The sequence below is a fragment of the Emys orbicularis genome, chromosome 17 (genome assembly GCF_028017835.1).
Source record: "Emys orbicularis isolate rEmyOrb1 chromosome 17, rEmyOrb1.hap1, whole genome shotgun sequence".
Taxonomy (NCBI): domain Eukaryota; kingdom Metazoa; phylum Chordata; order Testudines; family Emydidae; genus Emys; species Emys orbicularis.
This window is the reverse complement of record NC_088699.1, coordinates 26,480,768-26,497,625: the sequence shown is the minus strand read 5'-3', so window position 1 is coordinate 26,497,625 and position 16,858 is coordinate 26,480,768. Positions and strand designations below refer to the sequence as shown.

Here is a 16,858-nt window from a genome sequence, read left to right as displayed (position 1 = left end):
GCTCCCTGTCCTGTGTGCGCTGGGGGAGAAGTTACTGGTGGGAGGATGGGGACAGACACCCCTGTTAGGCTGGACCCAAAGGTGAGACAGAACATGCCTGGGACACACAGTGTGCTCAGGTAAGGAACACACAGACTAAGCAGGGCAGGGGGACACAAGCACTAAAGGAGACATAGTGCTGGGAGGTACACAGACATTTATCTATCTATCTCCCACCAGCCACGGTGGGCCCTGCGGCACCATGGGAGTGGTAGTGTCCGCTGCCTCCATCTCCCACCAGACATGGTGGACCCTGTGGAACCAAGGGAATGGTAGTGTCTCCTGTCTCTATTTCCTGTCAGCCACTGCCAGGCCCGGCCTGGACTTCCCATTTCCGGTGCGAGTCCAGAAGCAGAAGTTGCCATAAGGCAGTGCCGTGAAGGGTGGTGCTGTTGTTAGGAGAAAGCAGGAGGAGTAGGTGGGGTCCGTGCTACCGCAGGGAAGTGCCGCCCTTGCTGTGAAAGGGCCCAGCCGTTATGGGAGATGTCGTCTCCCTGCCATGCCATGCTCTGTACCAGACCCTACCTGTCATGGGAGGTGCAGGCTCCAGCCTGCGGAGCTGCAGTAGGGAACTCCACACCCCAACACGTCAGGCACCCCCATTCTCAATTCCCCTTTGTCCCTGCTGCCACCCCATCCCATCAATTATAGAATGGGAGGCAACTTTACTTCCGCTCACTGTTCCCGGTTGGACTCTAATAGAGCGAGTACCAGAGCATCTTAACTTCCATTCACTGTTCCAGTTGGACTCTAATAGAATCTTAACTTCCAAATTGGGAAAGAGATTGTTTTTCCAGTGGCCATTTACCAGCAGGTGTATGTGATGGAGGCTTTACAGAGTAGGCAGCTACTTCACTGCCTCACCCTGTTTGCTTTTCTTTTTCAATAGCTTTATCCCTATGGCAAAGCTCACAAATGCTCCATAAGGACAAAAATTGCTTGTTTCATAGTAAATATATAAATATGTGGCCGAAAATCTTCATTATTCAGAATAATGTGGAAACTAACACTTTAAAGTGAAGACCCTAGGTTTGATTGTTAATTATTCATGCCCCCAGTAATAAAATTTCCAGGGAAGCTCCAAATTATCAATAAATTGTTTATAAAGTTCATTTCAAGTTGAACTTGTTTTTAAGCAATAACCAAAGCTCTCTAATGTTTATACAATTACACAATTTTTGGACAACCTTTTTAATGCAAAGACCTGTTTTAAGCCCCACTTGGACACCAGATAATTACTGTTTGAAATGTATAAAGTATTTTTCTCTTTAGACAAGGTTAACCATTTTTATGTAGGAATATGACTGAATCTGGTCATTGAAGTGCTACATTTACTGTGTGTTCATTTACCTTGCACAACAGAATTGCTTTCACACTGTTGTTACTATAAGGCCCTTGCAGATTGTTGAAAATGGAAGTGCTGTTACCCACATGTAGGATCAGACCCATAGCTGGAAAAAATAAGGTTCATCTGAGGCAAGTTTAGCTTTCTTCCCTAGGTGAGGAGGGTGAGTAAGAATCAAGGAGGCCATTTGATCAACTCAAGAGAGACCTGGGGAAATAAGGGAGGAGGTGACAGGTTCCTGGGGTAGTCCCTGGGGAAGGGAGCTCAGTGGGAGCCTAACTTCAGCTAAGCGAGGCTCAGGCAGGGCAGATGCCTGAGAAGCGGTAGCTGGAGTGAGGAAGTAGCTGCAGGGGTGTGCTGCAGGGAGTAAGACTGGCTCTTGCAGGGAGGAAAAGAACAGAACCCTTCTCTCAGAAGGAAGGAGGGCTGGGAGTTGCAGGTACCAGGGGAGAGACTGAACTGAACCCTCTCTGGGAAGGAGGGCTGGGGGTTGCAGGTACCAGGGGAGAGTCTGAACTGACCCCTCTCTGGGAAGGAGAGCTGGGGGTTGCAGGTACCAGGGGAGAGACTGAACTGACCCCTCTCTGGGAAGGAGGGCTGGGGGTTGCAGGTACCAGGGGAGAGACTGAACTGACCCCTCTCTGGGAAGGAGGGCTGGGGGTTGCAGGTACCAGGGGAGAGACTGAACTGACCCCTCTCTGGGAAGGAGGGCTGGGGGTTGCAGGTACCAGGGGAGAGACTGAACTGACCCCTCTCTGGGAAGGAGGGCTGGGGGTTGCAGGTACCAGGGGAGAGACTGAACTGACCCCTCTCTGGGAAGGAGGGCTGGGGGTTGCAGGTACCAGGGGAGAGACTGAACTGACCCCTCTCTGGGAAGGAGGCTGGGGGTTGCAGGTACCAGGGGAGAGACTGAACTGACCCCTCTCTGGGAAGGAGGGCTGGGGGTTGCAGGTACCAGGGGAGAGACTGAACTGACCCCTCTCTGGGAAGGAGGGCTGGGGGTTGCAGGTACCAGGGGAGAGACTGAACTGACCCCTCTCTGGGAAGGAGGGCTGGGGGTTGCAGGTACCAGGGGAGAGACTGAACTGACCCCTCTCTGGGAAGGAGGCTGGGGACTCCTGACTCAAGAAGAGAGCAGAGTGTTTGAATACTACAGGAAAGACAGAACTCGTGGCTGAGGGTCTGTGCTCAGCTTGGAATTGAGGTGGAGACTCTGCATGTTTGATTAAAATGGATCCCAGAAGGGGAATGCTGTGATTATCTGGCTTGTGTGGACTTGTTAAAGGGCCCTGAGCAGAAAGGGAAACTGAGGCAGGGCTCTGCAAACCCACCCCATGTCACAAGAGGGTGTTTGGGAGGCCACTACCCCTGCTACAGTCTGTTGTGGCTGCTGGGGGACATAAGTTCCTCATCAGGGTAGAGGTGGGGGCTGGCTGTTGATCCCCACGACATATAGTAATGTGTCTTCCCCAGCAGATAGCTGGATCCAGGAAAGGGTCCACAGGCTCTGAGTGTATTGCTGCCTTGTGTCCTCAATCTCTTCTCTATTGTGTTGGCCAACAAACACTCTCCTCGCCTGGCCTTCTGTGTCTCCCTTCGTAGGACACTGGCAGGTGTGCATCCCAACAGGCTTGGTCTCAAAAGCCTGCAAGAGAGAAGCTTGGGGAGGAGTGCAAGAGACTCATGCTGAGGTACTGGATGCTAGAGTGATGCGGAAATGGGTGTAACCAGTCTATTGATCCATAGGTGTTGAATCCATCTCTGTTCATCCACTGGGGGTGATGCAGAGTGGATGGGAGAGGGAGGCGGGGAGAGCAAGATCTCATGCACCAGTAGAGCTTTGGGAAGTGAAGACTCTTTCTTGGGTTATTTCCTGTGCTTGCAGAAGACTCCTCCAGGCCAATGGAGCGGAGCAGGGCAGGAGTCCCAGCCTCAGGAAGAGGAGCTGGAAGAAATGGACCTGAGCAATCTAGACATCCAACTTTCCAGAGGCATGTAACCAGAGATTCTCAGTCCTCACCACTAGGAAGCACTACTGGTCAGTTGGTAGAGATTGGTTAGTGTGAAAAGGAATCATGAGAGATTCATTCCTGATCTCTGCACTGAGCTGAGGGTGGGGGTGCACTGAGCACAGGGCTGGGGGTGCAGGGTCTGGGAGGGAGTTAGGGTGCAGGAGCAGGCTGGGGGTTGGGGTGCAGGGTCTGGCCAGGAACTAGGGTGAGGGAGGGGGCTCAGGGTTGGGGCAGAAGGTTGGGGTGTGGAGCACTTACCTGGGGCAACTCCCATTTGGTGCGAGGGGTGCAGGTGGGAATGTGTGTGGGGGGGTGCAGGAGTCAGGGCATGGGGTATGGGGGTGCTGCGTATGTGTGGGGGTGCAGGAGTCAGGGCAGGGGGCTGGGGGTGCATGAGGGGGGTGCAGGAGTCAGGGCAGAGGGCTGGGGGTGTGGGCTGGAGGAGTGGGGGTGCTCTCAGCCCCCTGCCGTGAGCGGCTCGCGGCAGGGGGCAGGATGGGGTATGCCCTGATTCCACCCCCTTCCCCAAGGCCCCACCCCCACCTCTTCTCTGCCTCCTCCCCTGAATGGCGAGCGCACTGCGGCTCCTCTCCTCCCACTCCCTCGTGTGGCAAACAGCTGTTCGACGGCGGGGGAAGCACTGGGAGGGGGAGGGGAGGAACACTGCATGCTCAGGGGAAGAGGTGGGAGCTTGATTGCCGGCAGAGCCTGCCCTGCTGCAGCAGGAGCAAGCAGGACCAAGCTTCTGCCCACTACCCCCGCAGGACAGAGCCGTGGGCGGGGGGCAGAGAAGAGCGGGCCGGGCTTGGGCCCCTTTGGAGTGTGGGCCCGGCGCCATGGCGCCAGTGGTGCCATGGTAAATCCAGTACTGATGCAAAGTAGCTAGTTAGAGAATAAACTGCCCAGGAGTGGGTGGCAGAACCTAATGCCAGGGCTGTGCCAGCAGGTTCAGGCTCCGTGTCTGTATCCATTGTTGAAGCCTCTTTGACAATGGGCTGGCAAAGCATGCGGGGTGTTAGTGCAGACACTGCTGTCTGTGGCACACCGGAGGGGCCCTTTCTCACTGACCCAGGGTGGGAAGAGCTGAGCAGGGTTCTGTTGCACGGGGTTTAGTGAAAGCGATCTCTCTCTTGTGCACAGTCTGGCCCAAGGACTGCAGCAAGATAACCTAGAACAGGGTCAGTGGTCTCTTCGTGATCCAGCCCACAGGACTCCACCAGATTGTCATTTACTGTGACTTGAACAGCACCAGCAAGGACTGGACGGTCCTCCAGCGGAACTGGCACGACACACAGATCACCTGGGCTGAGACCTGGAGCACCTACAAGTACGGCTTTGGCAACGTGCACGATGACTACTTGAAGGGTTAAAATCCATGTGCATTTTATATAACAACCTGGTATATGGATTGTGCCAGCTCTTTTTCAGACCCGAAGTCCAGAGTATGGTTAAGAGACCAGAGGCCTAGCTAATAGTGATCAGCTAAGAGAAAGCTGGGGTAAACAAGATAACATTGCCTTTGCTAAGATATGCTTGGTCAGTAGAAATGCCAGATGTTGAAGCAATAACTAAATAATTGTGTCTTATTCAAAGTTTCAAATTGAACAAAGGATCCCTGTTCCTATTGTGTCAGTCTCTTCTGTAGGGAACGTTCTTCCCACAGATCCAACCTTGAGTTTATGGAAATTGGCACATGTCAGTATAAAGATATGGCATCCTTCCACCTCCCTGTCACAGGGACCAATGCCCTGCCTTAAAACAATCTGTATTATCATATCCTTTCACTGTTTCTTTGCTTTAACCCCTAGGAATGTACCTGTTGGACAATCAAAGGAGTTGCTCCATTCCTATGGACCCCAAATCAGAATTTAACATATATATTGTGATGTTGTGCAGTCTATATGGTTTTATAAAAACTTGATAATAAGTCAATATAATGTAACTGGGATAGTTTTAGAGAAAATATGGTAATAAGTAAATATAACGTAACTGGGATATGCTTCATGCAAAAGGTCTCTTGTAAGGTATCATTACAAAGCTTATAATCTACTGAGTATGATCATCTGATTTGTATAAATGTACCACTCTTGTATCTAAAACTAGAAATATAAAATGTAACTCTGAGGGCCTATTGTAATTATGTAAAGTGTGGGCCATTAATGATGGTTTGGAATCTTGATGACTCCCATTAACCAGGACCATTGTCTGCAGATGGTTGTGTTTACCTGTTAGTCTTCCTGTATATGTGTGTGCTGGCAAGTGGGCAATGAAGTCTTGCAGTGACATGTGATCATGTCACCTGAACTGGAATCCATCTTTAACTTGGTGCTTTTCCAGTGAGGGGGGGTGGAAACCCAGAGGGACAAAGGGTTCCCGCCTTATGCAAAAGATATATAAAGGGGTGGAACAGAACAAAGGGGAGAGAGGAGCCATCATGAAGAATCCCCTAGCTACCACCTGAGCTGGAACAAGAGCTGTACCAGGGGAAAGAATTGTGCCCAGGCCTGGAAGGTGTCCAGTCTGAGCAAAACTTACTGAAGCATCTCTGAGGGTGAGATTATCTATATTTAGCTTGATTAGACATAGATTTGCGCATTTTATTTTATTTTGCTTGGTGACTTACTTTGTTCTGTCTGTTACTACTTGGAACCACTTAAATCCTACTGTCTGTATTTAATAAAATCACTTTTTATTTAGTAATTTACTCAGAGTATGTATTAATACCTGGGGGAGCAAACAACTGTGCATATCTCTGTATCAGTGTTATAGAGGGCGAACAATTTATGAGTTTACTCTGTATAAGCTTTATGCAGGGTAAAACGGATTTATCTGGGTTTAGACCCCATTGGGAGTTGGGCATCTGAGTGCTAAAGACAAGCACACTACTGTGAGCTGTTTTCAGGTAAACTTGCAGCTTTGGGCCAAGTGATTCAGACCCTGGGTCTGTGTTGGAGCCAGACAGGAGTGTCTGACTCAGCAAGACAGGGTGCTGGAGTCCTGAGCTGGCAGGGAAAACAGGAGCAGAGGTAGTCTTTGCACATTAGGTGGCAGCTCCCAAGGGGGTTTCTGTGATCCAACCCGTCACATATATATTTTATACTAATAACCTTTTATCAAAGTATTAATTAAATGTTAACTTGCTAACTTGAGACCATGGGCGGAGACATTATGTAACCTTTTAACCATTGGCTAATGTGCTATCTTGTCTTGCTGCAAAACCTATCCTGGGATGTGGAACTGCCTACCCCGTCATTTTCCCCCGCCCATGGAAAATCTATATATTCTATTGTAATCAATTGATTGACAGTGTTTCTGAGCCTAATAAGCAAGGTGACACTCCACCAGCGCTGTGTGTAATAAACTCCTATGCTTGACCTCTACACGGTGTGGATTTATGTCCTTCACTACTGGCTGGGGACGGAGTACATCTATCGGATCGCCAAGCAGAAGGTCTACCAGGTCAGGTTTGTCATCCACGATTCATCCAGCACCATGAAATACGTAGATTACAACCTCTTCAGTCTGGAAGACGAGTCCAGGGGCTACAGGCTGAGGCTGGGCTCTTACACTGGGACTGCAGGGGATGCCATGACTTCAAACAATCCTAGCACCGTGCATGACAACATGAAGTTCTCTGCTAAAGACCTGGATCAGGATGCTTCCAGTGGGAACTGTGTGTTTAGCTATGGTGGGGGCTGGTGATACTCGGCTTGTTATTCTGTTTGACTGAACGTCAAAGGGAGCATCACTTGGGGTAGTTTCTGTAGTGGGAAGTGCCAAGCCTCTGCCATCCTCATCAAACCAGTGTCCTACTGTTAGTCACCCCTTCCCCACCCTCCTGTCTGCAGTGAGGCCAACCCCTGCTCCACGAAGGGATGGAAAAACTCGTGTGTGTGTTGTCTTGATTTAGTTATATTCATAATCAGAATAATTGTTTGCAAAACCTGCAGTATCCAGATATAGCAGCTCTGGGGAGAGTAAATGCCTCAGATCTGTAGCGACTTTTCAGTGTCTTTTAGATCTTAGACTCATGTGCAGTTCCAGAGGTCACTGGGTTGGGGAAATCCAGAAACACAGAAGGATTTTTATAAACACCCACTCTATTGCTCATTAGTTGGTAACTTTCTGTTCTGTGCCACTTTCTGCTGTGCTGTTGTGGGCACCGTACCACGTAGATCCATTCTCAGCCTTCCTGCCTTGGGGGTGTCGTGCCCCCTCTCTGGTTACCTTCTTTAATGCCAATCCACTTACAGGTTTTGATGGACAGGTCTGGGTTCTTCTGGATCCCGCCACCCACTCAGCAGGGTGTATGAATTTATTTGGCGGTGCCTCCACTCCCCTTGCTCCTTCCTGGCAGGGTCACCAGGGCAGCTTGGGAGGAAAACTCTAACCACAGGGTAATCCCCACTTACTTGCCAGATAGTTGGAGACTTCCAAGAAATAATTACAATATATTCAACACAATAATTATATTAAACAGGAGGCAAATATAACATAACAGGGTAAAACACTATTTTTAGGGTCACCGGTGCCCACTCTGATAATACCCCTGACTTTCCCCAGTCATGTGACTTGAGGTAGCAAATGTATGATTAGTGTCCCGTTGGTACTCATAAGAACATAAGAACATAAGAACGGCCGTACCGGGTCAGACCAAAGGTCCATCTAGCCCAGTATCTTGTCTACTGACAGTGGCCAATGCTAGGGCTAGGGACACCATTCCTTACCCATCCTGGCTAATAGCCATTAATGGACTTAACCACCATGAATTTATCCAGTTCTCTTTTAAACGCTGTTATAGTCCTAGCCTTCACAACCTCCTCAGGTAAGGAGTTCCACAAGTTAACTGTGCGCTGCGTGAAGAAGAATTTCCTTGTATTTGTTTTAAACCTGCTGCCTATTAATTTCATTTGGTGACCCCTAGTTCTTGTTTTATGGGAATAAGTAAATAACTTTTCCTTATCCACTTTCTCCACATCACTCATGATTTTACGCGTACTTTGTTGGGGCCCTTGATGACCTATGACCACAAAATTCTTCTCTGCGGTGGTTTAGCAGTGTGGCTGACGGGGTTCAGTACAGCCCAAAGGACTCACAAGTGGGAGAAGGTGGTAAATCCCTCTCCCTCCACAGGTTTAATATGCAGCAGGTTATAAAATCCCCAAACCCTCACTCCCTGGCTTGAGGACACAGTTCAGGGAGTAGGGGGGTCCCCAAAACCGATTCCCTGACTGACTGACTGACTAAAGGATGGTGCACTCACAAACTCCATGAATGATCCTCAGGTTCAGAGCTGACTCTGGACTCCTCAGTCACTGCAGAGGGGCTGATCTCTGCTCACAGGGATCCTCTTTAGGCAGGAGTCAGGCTGCTTCGGTCCCAGGATTTCCCCTCACCACAAAGGGATGCAAGGCTCAAGGTGCAGATTACACAACTGTACTAAAATCCAAACTGTAGTCCCAGCGTCCAGACACACTCCCAGCAGGCAGCAGCCCTGGACTAGCAGCCAGAGCAGAGCTGACCATGTGGGGACTGGTCTCCCCTAGGGAGCTGGAGGGCGAACTCAGCCTGGCTGGGGAAGTTTCCCAGCAAAACTCTACAAACTGGGAATCATCAGTGGAGAGGGAAAAGCCCAGCTGAGGGATCTTGCTGTCAGGTCTCTAGAGGCCAGTGGCGTAGCTAGGGGGGGAGCAGGGGTAGCAGCTGCTACCCCACTAAGCATGTTTCAAAAAGTGGCGCCTTAGGGGTTAACATGGTGCCAGCGGGGCCCACGCTCTGCTCTGAAGCTTGGCGCTGGGCTCTTGCAGCAAGGCAGGCTTTGCGGGCAGCAGCCAAGCCGATCAGCTGTCTCCCAGCTGCTGGGCGGCGGGGAGGAGAGGGGAGGGGGAAGAGCTGAGCTCCAGCAAGCTGCTGGCCGCTCCTGGGAGGAGGAAAGGCGGGGGCCCAGCTCCAGCAATACTTGGGGCCGGGTGTCCCCCCCCTCACCTGCGGCCCCCCCGCGACTTCCCCGAGTGTCCCCGCCCCCCCCCCCGGCTCGCCTTTCACGGGCCTCCTGGAGCAGTGTCCCTGTATCTTCCGTGTGCTGCCTCCGGGCAGCAACTGCTGCCGCAGGGTCCTAGTTCCCCCCTGCTCCACTGCCAGGGCAGACTGACTCTGAGCCTGCCCTTCCCCCTCAGACCCTTCCCTTTTCCAATGGGACCCTCCAGCAGCACAGGCCCCCCCCTGCCCGCAGTCACCACTCCTGCCCCATGCTGGGCAATGCGGCAGCCCCATCCCTCACCCCCAGTGGGGCTACAGTCAGGGGCAACAGCAGGGAAGGAGGCGCACGCAGCACCCCCCAGCACCCACCACGGGGGAGGCGAGGGCGATTCCTGGACCTGAGAGGGACCCTAGGAGCACAGGCTGTGACAGTGGTGGGGGTGAGTGTGCTGCTGGGGGGGCGGAAAAGGGGGGCTCCTCCCCCAGAGCTCGCTGCTGCCGGCAGGGAAAGGGCTGGGGGGAGTCCTCCTCTCTGGCCCCTGTCCTGGAGCAGCCTGCCTGCACCCCAAACTCATCCCCAGCTCTGTCCCACCCCAGAGCCCATACTCCCAGTCAGAGCTTTCACGCCCCCACCACGCCCTCAACCCTCTACCCTAGCCCTGAGCCCCTCCAGCACCCCAAACACCTTATCCCCAGTCCCAGCCAGAGCTCTCACCCCCTACACCCCTACTCTTGCCCTGAGCCCCTCCCACACTCCAAACCCCTCATCTGCAGCCACACCCCACAGCCCTCACCCCTGCACCCCATCCCTCTGCACCCCTCCCATCCCCAAACTCCCTCCCAGAGCCTGCACCCCAATCCCCTGCCTCAGCCTAGGACCTGCACCCCAGACCTCCTCCCTCACCCAAACTCCCTCCTAGAGCCTTGGGCAGGTGGGGGTCGGAGTTTGGGTGGGGGCAGGTTCTGGGTACCACCAAAATTTCTACAAACATGCTACCCCTGGGCATGCCCCTCCAGCCATAGGGGCAGGGGCACCCACCCACCAGTCAACTGTTTATGGGGCCCGTGGGGGCCACGAGCCATCAGCTGTTCAGCCGGGGCGGGGGCAGTAGGGTAGCTAGTAGAGTGCTGTTTAGCTGGTTTTTGGCCACCAGCCAATCAGCAAGGGGAACTCTGCTCCTGGAGCAGGGGCTGGCTGGGCTGAGCTGAGCTGAGCGACCCCACCAGTGCGGTGCAGCCCCACCTCCTTCTCCTACCTGCTTCTTGTGGCAGGCGTGCTTTCTCTGGCTCTGCAGCTCCTAACCTCTCACCCACTAACGACAGCCAGTAGCAGAAGCTGGTAAGTGTATTTCAAAGGGGGTCTTGTGGTGAGGGTGCCGGGGGGGGGACTGAAACCCCGTCCCAGGGAGCTGTGCTGAGAGCTGGCACCTGGCTGCTGGCGGGGTGGCCGTCTGCATGGGGGGGGGGCCACCAGCTGCCACCCAGCTCTCTGCATCTGGCAGGGGGCTCATCTAGAGGCATCTACAAAAACATCCCCTGCAGCCCCGCAGCACAGAGAGACTGAGAGTACCAGCCCCTGCTGGGCAGCTGGACCAGGATGGGCATGGTAGGTGGTGGAGGGGTATCTCCTGGTCTCCTGCGGGGTGTGTGGTGCCCCCCCTGCTTGCCCTCCCTGCCCAGGCAGAGACGCCTGCCTCTCAGAGACAGTGGCCATGTCCATGTAGTGTGCTTAGTCCCCCTCCCTGGCATCTGGGTGACAGCCTCAGTTCCCCTCTCCTACCCCTTCCCCACTGCCTCTTCCCTTCCACCCCCCAACCCCTAAGAGGCAATCAGGGGAAACCTTCCTAGCAGTGCAATCTCTGCCGTGGGGGTGTGGATGGAATTGTCTCCCTGGAACTATCTCCTGTTGTAATGGTATGTGTTTAGTCCATGTGCTCTGGCAAACACAAGTCCAGGCACCATGTTGGGTAGGAGGGAGAAACCTGAATTGTCTCCTAAGGGAAGGACTAGTGATCATGTTGGCGGGGGAGGCATTGCTGAGTCCCAGGGTTGAGAACAGGGGCAGAGCCCAAAGGATCAAGTTAGCGGCTGGTCATCCCCAGACCCCAGCCCACTCCTGGGTCTGCTGTGCCCAGACTCCAGCTGCGCGCCGCGCAGGGAAGGAGAGCCTGGCGCGAGCAATCTGCTTCTCCTTTGGAGCTTTTAATTTAAAAAAGGCAGAAATCTGGTGGCTCCAGACAATGCAGAGTCTTTTTTTCACATGGGGGGTAAGCTCCCACTTTGTCCCCCCCGCCTCAGAGGCTGCCTGCCCCGCTTTGGGGGCTTTCCCCTTACAGCGCTCACCTGCCAGGAGGTTGCAATTCGAGGCTGGGGCTTTGGAGAGACGGACCCCTGGTGGTGTCGCCCCCACACACACACCCCAGCTGGTCTCAGCTGATCCCTTTGCTACAGTGTGTGCACGGGCCAGGGCCTGCAGGGGCTGGGCCAGCTTCGCAGTGCTTAGCTCTGGTGCCTCTCCTGAGCTGGCAGAGAGGTTTGCGGAGTCGGGGGGTGCCCCCCCGCTTGGACCCAGCCTTGGGCTTGTGACACAGCAAAACTGGTGTTGTGGGGGGTATGGTGTGTGGGGGGAGGAAAGCCCCTGGTATCGGGCAGTAGCTTCCATCACATAATCAAATGTGGTAGAAACGTCATCTGTACACTTGTAACACTTACCACTACAGCATTAGTCAGTCTTGTAACATGTGAATCCCTTGCAAAAGCCAAGAGGCCCACATTTTTTTAAACATTTTGTCTTTGCCCTTTTTAAAATGCAAAATAACACACGTACTTATAAAACAATATCATTCTTGTGTTTTTATTTTAAGTATAAAATAAATATGTATAACAAATTTAAAAGTATGTAATTTGATATGTCGAGTGGCGCCTTTTTTTATGTGTTTGCTCCCCCTGATGTTAGAACCTGGCTACGCCCCTGCTAGAGGCCAGTTCTCAGCGGGAACCCTGCATGCAGGCCTGCGACTCACCAGCTCCCCACACAGCCAGTCCTGCCCTTGCCCTGGCTGGCTCCAGACTGACTCAAAAAATGGCTTCTCCCCTTTCCTGAACTCCCTAGGAGGGCCTCTCACTCCTTATTGGTTGCCGGGCAGACTCTGAGCCTGCCAGGGACAGTGTGCCTCTCCCTGAGCTGCCAGCAGACAGAGCCCCAGGAATCTAGGTCATCTCCTTGGGGGTTACAGGGGAGTTGGGCTGCCAGACCTGGCTGGGTTCATTGCCCCACAGTCTTAGGGGTCTGCAGGTTCCTATGAGGGAATTTTCAGCAACGGCCTAGCAGGATTTGAAAACTAGGCCTTCACGCCTGAAGACATCTGGGTAGCTGCAGCAGAGGCCTGAGGGGCCCTTTAATCAGTATCTTGAATTACTGTCCACATGTGCAAGTAGGTCTTAGTCCAAAGCCAGTTGATAACAGACAATCTTCCATTGACTTCAGTAGGCATTGGATCAGGGCCCTAGTGTAGGGTTGTTGGGATGGGCCCGTTGCTCTCAACTGCACCAAAATTAACTCTTTGGGACACCAGTCCTTTCTCACGTTTCGGGGAGAAGAGACTGGGATGCTGGGAGAGGAGACTATGGGCTACCTGCTATTGATACATTACCCAGAGAGAGCCTGTGGGGCAGACACGGGGTCTATTGTGCTCCCACAGCAGGCAGAGCCGCTCCTCAGCCTGACAATCAGGGCTCTGCCCCAATTCTGCCTGGCCACGTGCTTCGGTGAAGAGGACACAGACCCAGGGGCTGTCTCCTGTAAGGGTTGTTGCTTGCTGGCCTGCAGTCAGACAGTTACATGGAAACAACTCTGGGCCACAGGCTAGGACCAAGCAAAAGGGGAGGGAAGGGATTTCCCAAAGGGCAGGAGTTACTTAGGAGCATCTCTTTCTTGCTTGGTCCCTGCAGGCCAGGGCTGAGACATGGGCTGTGGTATGTGGGAAGCCTGTGCTGCCGTTGCTCGTTGTACCTGTTCTGTGGGTAAGTGAAGGATTTAGCCTCCAGGGCTAATTTTAAAAATAAAAAATTGCAAAACACTAGCTGGGAAAAGGCGAATCTGGGTGTGCAGTAGTGACTGATCTCACCAGGAGGGGCAGATTAACAGGATGATTGGAGTGTTAATTTACATAGAGGCCTCTGTCCAGTACTGCTGTATCTCTAGGCGTGAGTTTAGCAATATCCCATAAGTCAGGGGCTCTCAACCTTTTTCTTTCTGAGCCCCCCCCCCCCCCCAACATGCTATAAAAATTCCATGGCCCAATTTTGGTTGCATGATTTTAGGTCTTTTCTTAGAAATCTATGTCTACAGGCCACAGGCCTTAAGTCTATTACAGACTGTCTCCCGGAGGAAGGCCAAGTCAGCTGGCCCCATCATCCTAACAAGGCTGTGGGGAAAGCTAGTCCTATGTCTGCCCTGTTCTGCAGACAGAGCTCTTCATTCTCCAGCAGTGCCCAGGGGCTAAGGCAGGAGGTTTCTGCCCAGCCTGCTGAGAGCTAGAAATCACTAAGAGACCGATCGACAGAGGTGACAGCAGAGAGGCAGGGGCTGGCAAACGGCTGTCTGGCTGGTGGGGGGCCAGGCAGTGAGGAACAGCGGCTGGCTGGCTGGCAGGGGGTGTGGCGGAGAGGAGCTGTGGCGGCCCACTAGAGCAAGTGCTCAGATGGTGGAGCGAGCCACGTGCCTTCTCCCCGGGTGGGAGGGGAACTCACCCAGATGCACCTCTGACCCCTGGGTCCTCACTGACCAAGGACAACCCCTGTGTGTGGGGTGTGGTCAGGGAGCAGAGGGGGACGAAAGGAACTGAGTTGTAGAACTCAAGAACATGAGGCGGAAGGCACTGCCCCACACTCTGGGGTGGGTGTCCTGCTCACAGCTTTAGCAGATGTTAAGGTAGCCATCCTGCAGCAAAAAACGTCAGGACCAGACTTCAAAGAGAAACTGCTGAGCTCCAGTTCATCTGCAAATTTAACACCATCAGCTCAGGATTAAACAAAGACTGGGAATGGCTAGCCAACTACAGAAGCAGTTTCTCCTCCCTTGGTGTTCACACCTCAACTGCTAGAAGAGGGCCTCATCCTCCCTGATTGAACTAACCTCATTATCTCTAGCCTTACTCACTCTTGCTTGCATATTTATACCTGCCCCTGGAAATTTCCACTACATGCATCCGAAGAAGTGGGTATTCACCCACGAAAGCTCATGCTCCTATACGTCTGTTAGTCTATAAGATGCCACAGGACTCTTTGCAGCTTTATGATTATGAATCCTGCATGCAGCATTTTCTCTATTTAATGTCGGGTGATGTCCCTCCTTTCATTAAAAGTTTCTTTGCTACACTCAGACTCTGTGCTTGTGGGTAGGGAAGTATTGCCTCTCAGAGGTGCCCGGGGTGGTGTGTAATTTTCTCAGGTTACTGGGTGAGGCCCCGAGCCGGTTCTGTGTTGTATTGTTGAATAGGAACCCCTAGATCAGGGATCGGCAACCTACGGCAAGTGTGCCAAACACAGCACACGAGCTGATTTTGAGTGGCACGCTGCCTGCCCGGTGAGAGGAGGAGGAGGGGCCGGAAAGCGCCACGCTGGGGGAAGAAGCAGGGGACGGGGGAAGCTTGGCTGCTGCAGGACCAAGCTTCTGCCTCCTGCCCCGGCAGGGGAGAGCGGTGGGGGGGGGTCCCGGCCCCCTGCCCCGCTCAGCCTCCCTGCCCACCGCTCTCCTCTGCGGGGGCAGGAGGCAGAAGCTTGGTCCTGCGGCAGCCAAGCTTCCCCCCCTTCCCCGCTTCTTCCCACAGCTTGGTGCATTCCGGCCCCTCCTCCTCCTCCTCCCTCTCCCTGCCGGCGATGGCCCTTGCGAGGGGGAGCGGAGCAGAGCCGAGCGGCAGCGTGCTCGCTGCTCCGTAGAGCAGGCAGAGAGAGGTAGGGACAGTGCCTGGGGGAAGGGGATGGAACAGGGCATATCCCTCCCAGCCCCCTGCCCTGAGCCACTCAGGGCAGGGGGCTGGGAGCACCCCCACGAGCTGAGCACCCCAGCCTTCTGCCCTGCACCTCCACACCCTCCCCAGCCCTCTGCCCTGACCTCGAGTCGCCCCAACACCCAGCCTTCTGCCCTGCACCTCCACACACACCCCAGCCCTCTGCCCTGAACCCCCCCCACACCCAGCCTTCTGCCCTGCACCTCCACCCCCCCAGCCCTCTGCCCTGACCTCGAGTTGCCCCCAACACCCAGCCTTCTGCCCTGCACTTCCACACACACCCAGCCCTCTGCCCTGACCTCAAGTTGCCCCCAACACCCAGCCTTCTGCCCTGCACCTCCACACACACCCCAGCCCTCTGCCCTGAACCCCCCCCCCACACCCAGCCTTCTGCCCTGCACCTCCACACACCCCAGCCCTCTGCCCTGACCTCGAGTTGCCCCCAACACCCAGCCTTCTGCCCTGCACCTCCACACACACCCAGCCCTCTGCCCTGACCTCAAGTTGCCCCCTACACCCAGCCTTCTGCCCTGCACCTCCACACACCTCCAGCCCTCTGCCCTGACCTCGAGTCCCCCCAACACCCAGCCTTCTGCCCTGTACCCCCACAAACCCCCAGCCCTCTGCCCTTACCCCTGAACCCCCCACACATCCAGCCTTCTGCCCTGCACCCCACACCCGCCAGCCTTCTGCCCTGACCCCTGAATCCCCCCACACCCCCGGCCTTCTGCCCTGAACCCCCCACATCCCCACTGCCCTCTGCCCTGCCCTCTGAACCCCCCCACACACCCAGCCTTCTGCCCTGCACCCTCTGCCCTGACCCCTGAAAACACCCCCACCCCCAGGTCTGGGGTCCCGGCTGCTGGCCCCTTGCCAGCCGGCGTCCCGGCCACAGGCCCTGCTCAGCCCGCTGCAGGCCTAGGTGAACAGAACCCCAGGCTGGAAGCAGGCAGAGCAGGCTGGCGGCGTAAGACCAGCATTTTAATTTAATTTTAAATGAAGCTTCTTAAACATTTTGAAAACCTTGTTTACTTTACATACAATAGTTTAGTTATATAATATAGACTTGGAGAGAGACACCTTCTAAAAAACGTTAACATGTATTACCAGCACGCGAAACCTTAAATTAAAGTGAATAAATGAAGACTCGGCACACCACTTCTGAAAGGTTGCCTACCCCTGCCCTAGATATTGAACCCAGCCCTGGTTGCTGCCAGCTGCACCTGGCAGAAGGGTTACACATGATTTTCTTTATTAAACCAGTTGCAATAAGATAGGCAGTTCTAACTCATTTAAAACAATAAAGGCAGTAAAATAAAGAACAGCAACTGTACGCAGTTCCTTTGTTGTCTTCAATAAATAGCTGGTTTTCCCTCAGAGCTGTTTTTAAAAAAAGACTTTTCCAGCCAACCCAGTACATTTTATATAAGCTATCTAGGCTTTTCTTTGCTCCCCTCTCACCCTCACTCAGA

General features: G+C 53.7%; 1 pseudogene; it reads left to right on the top strand.

Moving 5' to 3' along the window:
- The first annotated feature begins 241 nt into the window (after positions 1–241).
- Positions 242–7,215, top strand: LOC135891063 (fibrinogen-like protein 1-like protein; annotated as a pseudogene).
- Positions 7,216–16,858: the final 9,643 nt, after the last annotated feature.